This window comes from Chiloscyllium punctatum, chromosome 50, assembly GCF_047496795.1.
Source record: "Chiloscyllium punctatum isolate Juve2018m chromosome 50, sChiPun1.3, whole genome shotgun sequence".
In the NCBI taxonomy this organism is placed as follows: Eukaryota; Metazoa; Chordata; class Chondrichthyes; order Orectolobiformes; family Hemiscylliidae; genus Chiloscyllium; species Chiloscyllium punctatum.
The window spans coordinates 3,587,634-3,599,113 of record NC_092788.1 but is presented as its reverse complement, the minus strand read 5'-3'; the positions used below and the strand labels follow the sequence as shown (position 1 = coordinate 3,599,113).

Below are 11,480 nucleotides of genomic sequence, written 5' to 3'. Positions count from 1 at the left end.
ATCAGACAAGTCGGTGAAATCTGCTTGTTTTCTCCCGAGGCCTGTGACACACTTGGGGAACTGTGTCTGCGTGCTTCAGTCTATGGTTAAAAATGGGGTTCAGTTCCCATCTCAAACTTTAATCCCACTTATTGTGTTTTACGAGATTAAAACGTTCCAGAGAAATTAGCCCTCACATGAAATGTAAGAGCATACAAGGTTACAGACCAAGTGTTGGGAAACGAGATGAAGGGACCCAGATCTGTGCTGTAAACACGCGATAATTCAATCATTTTTGAGGGGAAACATATCTGCAGTGACATAATTCCAAAAACTGTGTTATGAAGAAACGGTGCAACGGCTTCTGCCCTCATCCCTGGTGGTCTAGTGGTTAGTATTCAGCGCTTTAACTGAGTGGCCTGGGTTTCATTACCGTTTAGAAAATCAGGACTTCTTATTCCTGATGCAGAGAGCGCAGCTCAACCAGGAATCTGTTTCATGCCTTAGATCAGTCAATACCCCAGCTCATCAAAGAAGGGAATAGTGCCTTCCCTCTCTCTGCACAGTCGGACCGTTAATCCTTCATTCTCCTCTGATTCCACTTCCCAAAAAGTTTCAAAATATTGTCAAAACTGAGTCTCAGCTATTTCTTTTCTGCCTTTTCATCCACCGGAGCTGCAGCGATTGAGTGCGTTGGTTTCTGAAAACGAAACGTACCCATGAGCAATGTATTGGGCTATTCCCGGATTGCCCTCACTGACAACGGTGGGACATGACTGATGTTGTCTATGATACGGAAGTGCCAGTGTTTGAGTTGAGTAGACAAAGTTAAAAATTACACAATATCAGGGCAGAGTCCAGCAGGTTTATTTGGAAGCACTAGCTGTTGGAGAGCCGCTCCTTCATCAGGTGGGTGTTTTACTGCAGAAGCTTGGTGTTTGTGTCAATATGCGCGATCTTTTGGAAGATCATCTGGGCTTTAACCGACCGTTCGTGGTGTCGACTGTACCCATGACTTGGAGGTGTTGGTGTTGGACTGGGGTGGATACATTTAATAATCAGACAAAGCCATTTTCGATTCCAACAGTTGACAAACACCTGATGAAGAAGCAGTGCATGGAACACTGGTGCTTCCAAATACGTCTGTTCAATACCATCTGGTGCTGTGTGATTTTTACTCTGACAGCTCTTGACAATGTTTAACTGATCGAAGACAGTGAAAGAATTTTCGCTCGTGAAGATGAAAATTTCAAATATTATCCACCTCAGCATTACAAAAATGATTAGGTTGGATGTGTGATGAATCTCCACAATGCGCTTGCGCAAAGTAAAAGTTGAACTTCCAACCGCCTGATCCGGAGCCAGCTCTCCGAATGGCTGTGCCAATGGCCAGATGCACAGCTGAGGTTTTACACGCTGCAGAGCTGTGGTGTTAACAAGGACATGAGCAAAAGCGGTAACAGTCACAAGGTGAACAAAGAACAAAGATAATCACCATCATTGATTCACTTCAAATTGTCCTCAAAAAAACGACCATTCACAATCTGATCAGCCAATCAATGAGGTCACTGCTGATCTTGGAAATTGCATCTGACTTTGCTACGTTTTCACCAAAATTTGAAGTAAACTCCATCCTAATCATAACATCGCATATTCCCATTAATTTTCACCTTTAGATTACGTTAGTGAGCTGACGGTATTTGATGGAAATGAGTGAAAACGTCCTTCCGGTGATGTAATCCAGTGCAGAGACGGCCAGAAATGAAAAGACAAAGACATGAAACATCACTCCCATTTCTCTCTGTACCAATGCGTTTTCCTGAGTTGAATATTTGCAGGACTTGACTTTACTATCTAAAGAATTAATTATTTTCCCGGGAAAGATTCTTCATAAATCAATTAACATCTGAGGTGTTGAAACATATTTTACTTTAGATTAAAATAGTTGAATATCCTTTCCCCCAGCCTAATGTCCCAATCCTCCCTCCTCTTCCATGTAAATACAAGCTGATCCAGGTGATGTTGGAGCTCCCAACCTGACGTTCCAATGCTCCTTGCTGCTCCATGTCAATAGAAGCGGCTCTACTTGAAGTTGGAGCTCCCAGTCTGATGTCCCAATGCTCCTGCTCCATGTCAGTAGAAGTAGTGCAGTTCAGGTTAGACCTGCCACTCTGATGTCCAAATGCGCCCAGCTGCTAAATGTCATTAAACGCTGATCCTTGTGAGGTTGGAGCTCCCAGTCTGATGTCCCAATATTCCCTCCTCCATGTCAATAGAAGTGGTCCAGTTGAGGTTGGATCTAACACTCTGATGTCCCAATGCTCCCTGCTGCTACATGTCATTAAAAGCTGCTCGAGGTGAGAGTGGAGCTCCCAGAATGATCTCCCAAAGCTCCCTGCTCCAGGCCAACTGAAGCTGCTCCAATGAGGTTAGATCTTGCATTCGGATGTGCCAATGCTCCCTGCTGCTCCATGTCAATGGAAGTTGCTCCAGGTGTGGTTGGAACTCCCAGACGGATGCCACAATGCTCCCTGGTCCACGTCAAAAGACGCTGTTCCAGATGAAGTGGGAGCTCCCATCCCTGGCGGCGCACATACGTATATACCATCATAGAAATACTTGCCACTGAACATTTCCACCACTGGAACCATTGGTGGAATATCCACATCATGAGAAGCTAATATTATTTTTAGTCACCACCAAATCATTATTTCCAAAAGTAATTCTTTCTTAAACCTTACTTAGCATGTGCATACTGCAGTCAATCCAAAGTAAGATAATGGTGCTAATTGATCTATGCTTAATAAACATGTGTTGATCCTATTTTTCATGTTGAGTAACTGCGAGTTAGCAAGGACAATGTTTATATTGAAATCACACTTTTATTCCAGGTGAGAGAATGTGGTTTGCATTATTTAAAATGAACTTGTTCACTGTGTAAAATGACCAAATAAATCTCAATTTCAAAACAAAATTGGTAATGTTGTCATCTATCTTAAAATGTGATGTCTTCTTCTTTCAACCAGACGGGTATTATAACGAAAAGTCTATTAATGATATGCGTATAAAGACACTTTAAATCGCAAGGTTTGTGAAGGTTTGAAGCTCAGGTTGAGGTTTAGGGTTTAGGTTTGCTCGCTGAGCTGTAGGTTTGATAGACAGACATTTCATTACCTGGCTCAGTAACATCATTAGGGGCGATCTCCAAGTGAAGCGAAGCTGTTGTGTCTTGCTTTCTATTTATATCGTTCTCCTGGATGGGGTTCCTGGGGTTTGTGGTGACGTCATTTCTGGTATGTTTTCTGCGGGGATGATAGATTGCTTTTTGATCTATGTGTTTGTTTATGGCATTGTTGTTGGAGTGCCAGGCCTCTGGGAATTCTCTGGCGTGTCTTTGCTTAGACTGTCCCAGGATCAATGTTTTGGCCAAGTCGAACCGGACTACCAAAAATCCATAAACCAGGAGCCCCCTCAGACCCATAGTCTCATTACCCAGAGCACCAAATTACAGACTGGACAAAGAACTACACGCAAGACTGAAATACCTCATAGAAGATTCACAGCACTCCATCCACTCCACCCAGGAATTCCTAAAAATCATCAAAAACACCAAAGTAGAGTAAGGGAAGCAATGGTCTCATTCGACATAATAGCACTGTTCACCTTCATCAACATCGACATGGCAAAGGAAACACACTTTTGGAAGAGACGATCACACACACCAACCACCATCAATCACATTACCAACGAAAACATCATGAAGCTTGTGGATCGGTGCCTCACCACCCACTACACTTTCAACAACATCGTCTACAAACAAACCCCCAATGGCCCACCCATAGGACCTCCGCTATCAGCATTCAGAGCTGAAGCGGTAATGCAAAGACTAGAACAAACAGCCCTAGAAACAATCAAACCAAAATCTGGGTCCGCTACGCAGATGACACCTTTGTCATCACAAAACGAAACAAGATAGTAAAGACATTTAACATCATCAACAACACTCTCACAGGCATAAAGTTCAACAAGGAAGAAGAAACCGACAACAAACTCGCATTCCTGAATGACACAGTAGAAAGAAAAGACAACGGAGAACTACAAACCTGTGCATACACAAAACCGACAAACACTGACCAAATACTTCACTCCACCAGCAATCATCCCATCACACGCAAACGAAGCTGCGTCAGAACAGTATTCCAACGAGCCACCAGACACTGCAGCACAGACGAACTTCGGAAAACAGAGGAAAACCACCTTTACAATGTATTCGAGAAGAACAGATACTCAAAAAATACAGTCCACACTTTCCTCAAGAACAAACCACGACAAGCAGACGAAACACAGCCAGGAACCATAACCACCTGTCCATACATCAAAGACGTTTCAGACATGACAGCCAGACTACGAAGACCCCTCGGAATCCTAGTAGCACACAAACCCACCAACACTCTCAAACAAAAACTAACAAACTTAAAAGAACCAGAACAATCCAAAGACAAAACCAACGTCATCTACAAAATTCCATGCAAGGACTGTCACAACTACTACGTAAGACAACAGGAAGAAAGTCACGACCTTCTCTCCCTCGTAGCCCTACATACGGATTAAAAATACCACGATTTCTACTGGGACAACACATCTATCCTGGGACAGGCTAATCAAAGACACGCCTGAGAATTCATAGAGGCCTGGCACTCCAACCACAACGCCATAAACAAACACATAGATCGAGATGCCAACTATCAACCCCTCAGAAAACGAACAGGAAATGACATCATCACAAACCCCAGGAACCCCATCGAGGAGAAAGATATAAATAGAAAGCAGGAGACAACAGATTCTCTTCACTTGGAGGTCACCACTGATGATGATGTTACCTAGCCAAGTAATGAAACGTCTGGATATCAAAGCTACAGCTGAGCAAGCAAACCTTCACCCTACATTTTAAATTATTTTTCATGTTTATGTTGCATGAATCTGCGGTCATTGATCCACAGTTTAGTTTCACTCCCTAAAGGTAACATGCTGATTTCTCCAGTTGTTAATAGTTCAATGTGATGCATCCACTGTGTGCATAACGAGAGGGAGCTTGCTCCCCACATCTTGTGTTTATCTGTGCCTTATGTCCAGCATTCATCAATGGCGAGAGCAAGGGGCGAGGGCGAGACCAATGTGTCAGTCTTTCCGTGGCCATGCACGGCACCAACATTGGCAATTCTCCACTGTGCATTTACAGCCAGTTCTCAGTGCCCCGACACCCACGCCCTGCCCCTTTGAAGTATCGGCATCATTTTGTGCTGTCTCGCTGTGCTCTTCTCACCAGGATGAATTACTTCTTCTCAATCTCCTTCTGATTTCATCTGACAAAACGTTCATTAAGAATTCCTTTGCATAAACATGCACTTCGCAGCTCGCGGTATTTGATTTTCCTGGATGTCTTTCATACGAAAAAACGTTCACAGCAACTTGATTTGCAAAAGGAAACCACGCTCCCTTTCAATATCCCAATGCAACCTACATTTCAACACAGTTCAGTCAACAGGCTCAAACCATTCCTGGAAATTTTGGAATAGCGTAAATGCATATAAACTGACCATTAGCGTTCCCATACGACAGCCGTGATCATCTGAAAACAGCACCATTGAAAGCCGTTAATGACAGCGACGAGTGTGGGATTCGAACCCACGCGTGCAGAGCACAATGGATTAGCAGTCCATCGCCTTAACCTCGCGGTCACCTCGTCAGAGATGCACGAAAAGCTCTGACCTTATGAATAATTGAATTGGGTAAATTATGCAGAGCAGCAGATATTTCTCCCTGGTGTTGGTAAAATGATAAATAACATAGTACGGTTCCAAGAATATGGTCTGACCCCTGGGTTGTGGGGCAATGCACTCCCACTGTCAGACAATGCACACAGTGATCTGAACAAAAATGAGGAAATGAATATGTAACAAGGTCTGTTGAATTCTGTGAAGATTTGAAGTCAACGGAATGAAGAACCCGAGACAGCAGAAGGTGTTCTTTCAATAAAGAGTTGAATAGAGCTCTTAAGGATAGTGGAATCAAGGGTTATGGGGATAAGGCAGGAACAGGATACAGATTGAGGATGTCCAGGCCATGATCATAATGAATGGTGGTGCTGGCTCGAAGGGCAGAATGGCCTACTCCTGCACCTGCTGTCTATTGTCTATTAAATTGCCTGTGAGGAATTGTTTTCCAGACTGGAGGAGAGTGCATAGTGCTCAATGTCATTATTCGGAACACCTAACTTCCGCTCAGATGTTTTTGACACGCACTTGTGTACAGAACAGACATTTTCAAAATCCAAAATAAGGATAAACTGACAATTGAAGGCAACAATGCAAAAACCTTGATCTGTATCATTTTCCTGCACTGTGTGACACCAAGTCACTGTATGATCACAGCAACACAGTGAGCAAGTGTCAGAAGGAAAATGAGTGCAGTGCCAGTGCGCAAGCGGGGAGCAGCAGGTGACACACGGGGAAGTGCATTTCCCACCACAGGAACACTTCCCAAACAGCGGACTGCGGTGCAAGAATTCAGAGGGGGTTTACATTTTGAAATTTGATGCCAGAGACACAATGGAGACCTGTCATTGAGTCTGTTCAAGATGAAGATTTTAAGATTTCTACAGATGCAAAACAAAATAAAAAGCTCATGGGTTAGTGAAGGCAGAAGATGAAATTGTACATTTCATCAATCTACCCATCTTTACAATGAGTACCTCACCACTTTCCTCACTCAGGGACTGAACCACTGGTGAAGATGATCATATAATCCCCGTTACTAGCCATGGAATCTGAGAAACTCTGTTTCCCAAACGTTAAGGTAAAACCAGGAATTTGGAGGTAAGCATTAATGTGTTGCTCCTGTGCTGAAGGTGACCAGTACACGGTATCTCTGTTTCAGTTTGGTGAGGTGTGCTGTGCCGTAGGTTTAATTTTGAGCCTCACATGGAGCAGCTTCAATTTGTCGTCGTGTTGAGGGATACGGACAGAAGATGATATTGAGCAAAGCCAGGTTTATGGGAAAATACTCGTGTTTTTGGATTGAGAAACAACCTTTTCTGGATAATGACTCCTTGATCAACAAACATACTGCAAGTATCTAAAACGTGAAGAGACATGTGTGTAGAGAGAGCCGAAAGTGATTTTTCAGCAGATGGATAACGTTTCCCATGTGCACTGCGTTAAATTCCGGGAAAATAGATGTTGAACTGGTTTCATGTTTCACAGTTTGTTGCAAAAACACAAAGTTTGTTGCAATAATAAAAAAAAGAAATCACATAGGACCGTTTGAATATTGTATTGAACTGAATTTTGGTCTGAGCATATTTTATCTGAAATGGCGTGCTGCAGAGAAGTACAGAGGGTGAACAGTACAAAAGGACAGAGTCTTCTTGGTGGATTTCTTGGGTGGAGTTAAGAATGTACGAAATATACATAACATCATGTGAATGTGGTCAAATCTTTAAAGTAGGTGTTGCATCTCCAAGTGACGATTCAATTCCTACTCATCAGGATATAACTTCCGTCTGCAGTTATTTTAGGACATGAGCTCCATTTACAGAGTTTCACCTTGAATAATACGCCACAGTTTACCACTCCATGAACTTGTCATACTCAGTCTTATTCAGTTGCACGTGTTCATGAAATATCTTTGTGTCTGAAGTCAACAAATTCTAAATTGTCACGCAACCACACTGACTTTCACTCAATGGTATATTCTCTCCTTGTACGTTTGATCGTGCATTTTTTAAAACACTCTGAAGTCAGCTTCTACGTTTTATTTCTGGAAAGTCGTTCATGATTTTAAAAACTCTATTGAGTGGAAGAAACTCTCATCCAAACTTTTCTTCATCATTCACTAATGGTTTTCAAGCTCTAACTAAAGTTATCTGTTCACTAGAAAGAGGGACTTTCCCCGATTTACTCATTCAAACTTAGCGTTATTTGAAAATCTCATTTGTTTACAACAAACTTGCGTGGTTGTGCATCCAGCATTTCCAAATCTCGTGAATAAACTCCTCCATTCTTTCTATCATCCCGTTTGTATCCTTTCTGATATTGTTATGTCTCAGTAAACAACGTCACTTGGCTTTCTAATATCTTGCTATCCAGGAAACAGCGTCTGTGCCCTTTCTAAATTCTTCACATGTTTTTGGTGAAGAATGAGGACAAGGATTACACACAATGTTCCCACTGAGAGTGACAAAAAGATTTTACAGTTATGCTATGAACTCTTTGCTTTTTAAATATGACACCTCTATTTATAAACTCCAATAAGGTAAATTACTATCTATCCAGTTCATGAACATCGTCTCGATGGAGACGAGAATTTTCTATGTCTTCCTTTCTTCTTCCACGGAATGTCTGAAAGGTTTGTAAGGCCAACATCTAGAAATGCCCATGTCCTGAGTCAGTCTCAGCTATTTCTAAAGGCGACTGAAGTTCAAGTACTTCATAGGGTGTCTCCCATCATTCCAATGCAGACTGGTTCTGGACAGTAAATGCTATCACTAAAGGCCACCGTAAATCTGAAATCAACAGTTTTCGCATAGTAATTCTCGTAGCTATTGTGTATCGGATGTTCGTGTTCTTGTTCAATTTGTTCATCATTTCATGGGTCCCTGTGTTGAATTTTACTGAATGATTAATTAGTGAATGGAGACATTACCTTCACCACTCAGTCGAAACTCCATGGAACATTGAAAGAATTTACTCATACGCTTCCAGAGGACAGTCCTGCCATTACTGGGATGAATCAGTCAACATTCCCCACGTCTCCTCGAAGCCAAGGATTTCCTTGTCCATTTTAGCAGATCATTGCAGCACTGAATCCCATGTGCGCTTTCATTAAAACCAAAACAGTTGCAGCAAGACTTTAAAACTAAGAGTTTGCAATCTGCTTGCATTGGTTGTCCCAAAAATTACATTCCATATTATGGTATGTTTGTGGATGAAAGAACTTTCTGAATCTTGAGCAATTATATTTCAGTTTTGTCAAAACATTATCATTCGCTGTTCTCTCTTTCCCTTTCAGTTTCCCGTTTTATATCCCGTATTTTATCAGTTTATCTTAAGTTTTCAATATTTCAATCAATCTCGATCCTGATTACCAATCCGAGAGAATGCCACAATTTTGTCAATTTATATGCAGTGCAGCTGTAGGGCGCGGTGACCCAGTGGAAAGGCATTGGTCACGTGAACCAAATAAAAGTAGCCAGCTGGTGGAATCTGGCCGTTCCAGCACAGTTATATTTAAAACATTTAACGTAATCTTTAGCAAAATCATATTGGCAGAAAATAAGAAAACAAGATGAAAAAAATTGCTGATGCTGAAAATCAAACAAAAACAGCACACCTGTGATTTAACAGCAATTTCTTTTTCTGTGACAGATTGGCAGATTTTGTCGCAGTCCATGAGAACAGTGCTCAGTAGAATCAAACAGACAGCATGGACCTGGGAGTGTGAAATGAGACAGTAACAACGAATGAGTGGAGAGTGTGTACTGGAAAAGCACAGCAGGTCAGGCAACATCCGAGGAGCAGAAGAATGGACGATTTAGGTATAAGCCATTCATCAGGAATTAGGCTTGTGAGTCGGGCAGAGGAACAAAGCTGAAGCCAGGTGCCAACTCGCAGGCACCTCCTCCTACTGAACCCGATCACAACCTCTCCTCCCCTCACCAAACTATCATCACCCAGACCATCCACAATCTCATCAGCTCTGGGCATCTCGCATCCACAACCTTCAACCTCATTGTCCGTGAACCGCAGAATTCCCGATTCTACCTCCTTCCTAAGATTCACAAACCTGACTGCCCCAGTCGACCTTCTCTCTCATCCTGAGCCTGTCCCATTCGAATAATCTCTTCCAACCTCGACACAATCCTCTCTCCCCAGTTTAGGAAATGCCCGCTCGTGACACATTCGTGACACCCCTATGCACTTCACCTCCTCCAAGAATTTCTTTTCACTGACCCACAACGCGTCATCTTCACCATGAACATCCAGTCCCTGTACAAATCCATCTGCGTGACAGAAGTCAGCAAGCCTTCCATTTCTTAATCTCACATCATCCCAACCAGTGCCTTTCCACCGACATCCTCATCCACCTGGCTGAACATGTCCTCACAATCAACAACTTCGCTTTCCAATTCTCCCACTTCCTCCATCGAAACTGGTAGCCATGCGCACCCGCATAGGACCTAGCTCTGCCTGCCTTTTTGTCAGATACGCGGAACTGTCCATTTTTCGCAGTTACACAGGCACCATCCTCCACCTGATCCTCCTCTACATTGATGAATGTTTGGGGCCACTTTGGTGCGCCAACGAGGAGGTTGAATTGCTCACTAACTTTACCAACACCTTCCACTCCGACCTCAAATTTATCAGATCATCTTTGCAACTTCCCTCACCTTCCTGGACCTCTCCATCACCGACTCTGGCGACTGACTAATTACAGACATATACTACAAGCCCTCCGACTCCCACATGTATCTAGACTACATCTCCTCCAACCCTATCTCGTGTAAGAACGCCATTCTTTATTCCCAATTCCTCCTCCTCCAGCACATCTGTTCCCAGGATGACCAATTACACCTCAGAAAGAGCCATTTGGTCTCCTTCTTCCACGATCACAAATTGCCTTCCCACCTGGTTGACAGCGCCCTCGATTTCATCACCTCTATTTCACACACCACCACCCTTGAAGCCACGCCTCTCAACGCAACAAGGACAGAACCACATGGTTCTCACCTTACATCCCATCAGACACCGCATAAACGCACATATTCTGCCACTGATGCCATCTCCACACAGACACGACGACCAGACATATATTACGCTGCCCAGCCCTGCCAACATTCCGTCAAGACCATTCCCTCCATGACCCCCTCTTCAGGTCCACACATGCCCCCACCAGCCCACAACCCTCTCCTGGCACCTTTCACTGCCACCAAAGGAAGGGCGAAACAAGCACCCACATCACTCCCCTCACCTCAGCCAAGGCCGGAAGGGATCATTCCACATCCATTAGAAATTCACCTGTACAGCTACCAATGTCATCTACTGAATCAGTTGCGCCCAGTGTGGTCTCCTCTATATCAGGGAGACAGGAAAACTTCTTGCAGATCATTTCAGAGAACATCTCTGGGACACCCGCACCCACAAACTTCACCGTCCCATGGCTGACCACTTCAACTCCCCCTCCTACCCCATCAAAGACATACAGGTCTTGGAACTCCTCCACTGCCAAACCGTTACCACACAACGCCTGGAGGATGGACGCCACACATTCCGACTTGGGACCATAACACCACACGGGATAAATGTGAATTTGAACAGTTACCTCCTTTCCCCTCCCCCAAACCCAAGCCTTCAACTCGGCACCGCCCTCTCGACCCATTCCATCATTGCTATTTCTGACTTATTTTCTTCTCCCTCCTATTCTTCCATCTATTGCTTTCCAAC

At 43.5% G+C, this 11,480-nt stretch overlaps 1 non-coding gene across 1 annotated transcript; it reads right to left on the bottom strand.

Moving 5' to 3' along the window:
• Window positions 1-5,643: 5,643 nt before the first annotated feature.
• Window positions 5,644-5,725, bottom strand: trnas-gcu (transfer RNA serine (anticodon GCU)). Its single transcript has one exon. It is a non-coding gene; the product is annotated as a tRNA-Ser (tRNA).
• Window positions 5,726-11,480: the final 5,755 nt, after the last annotated feature.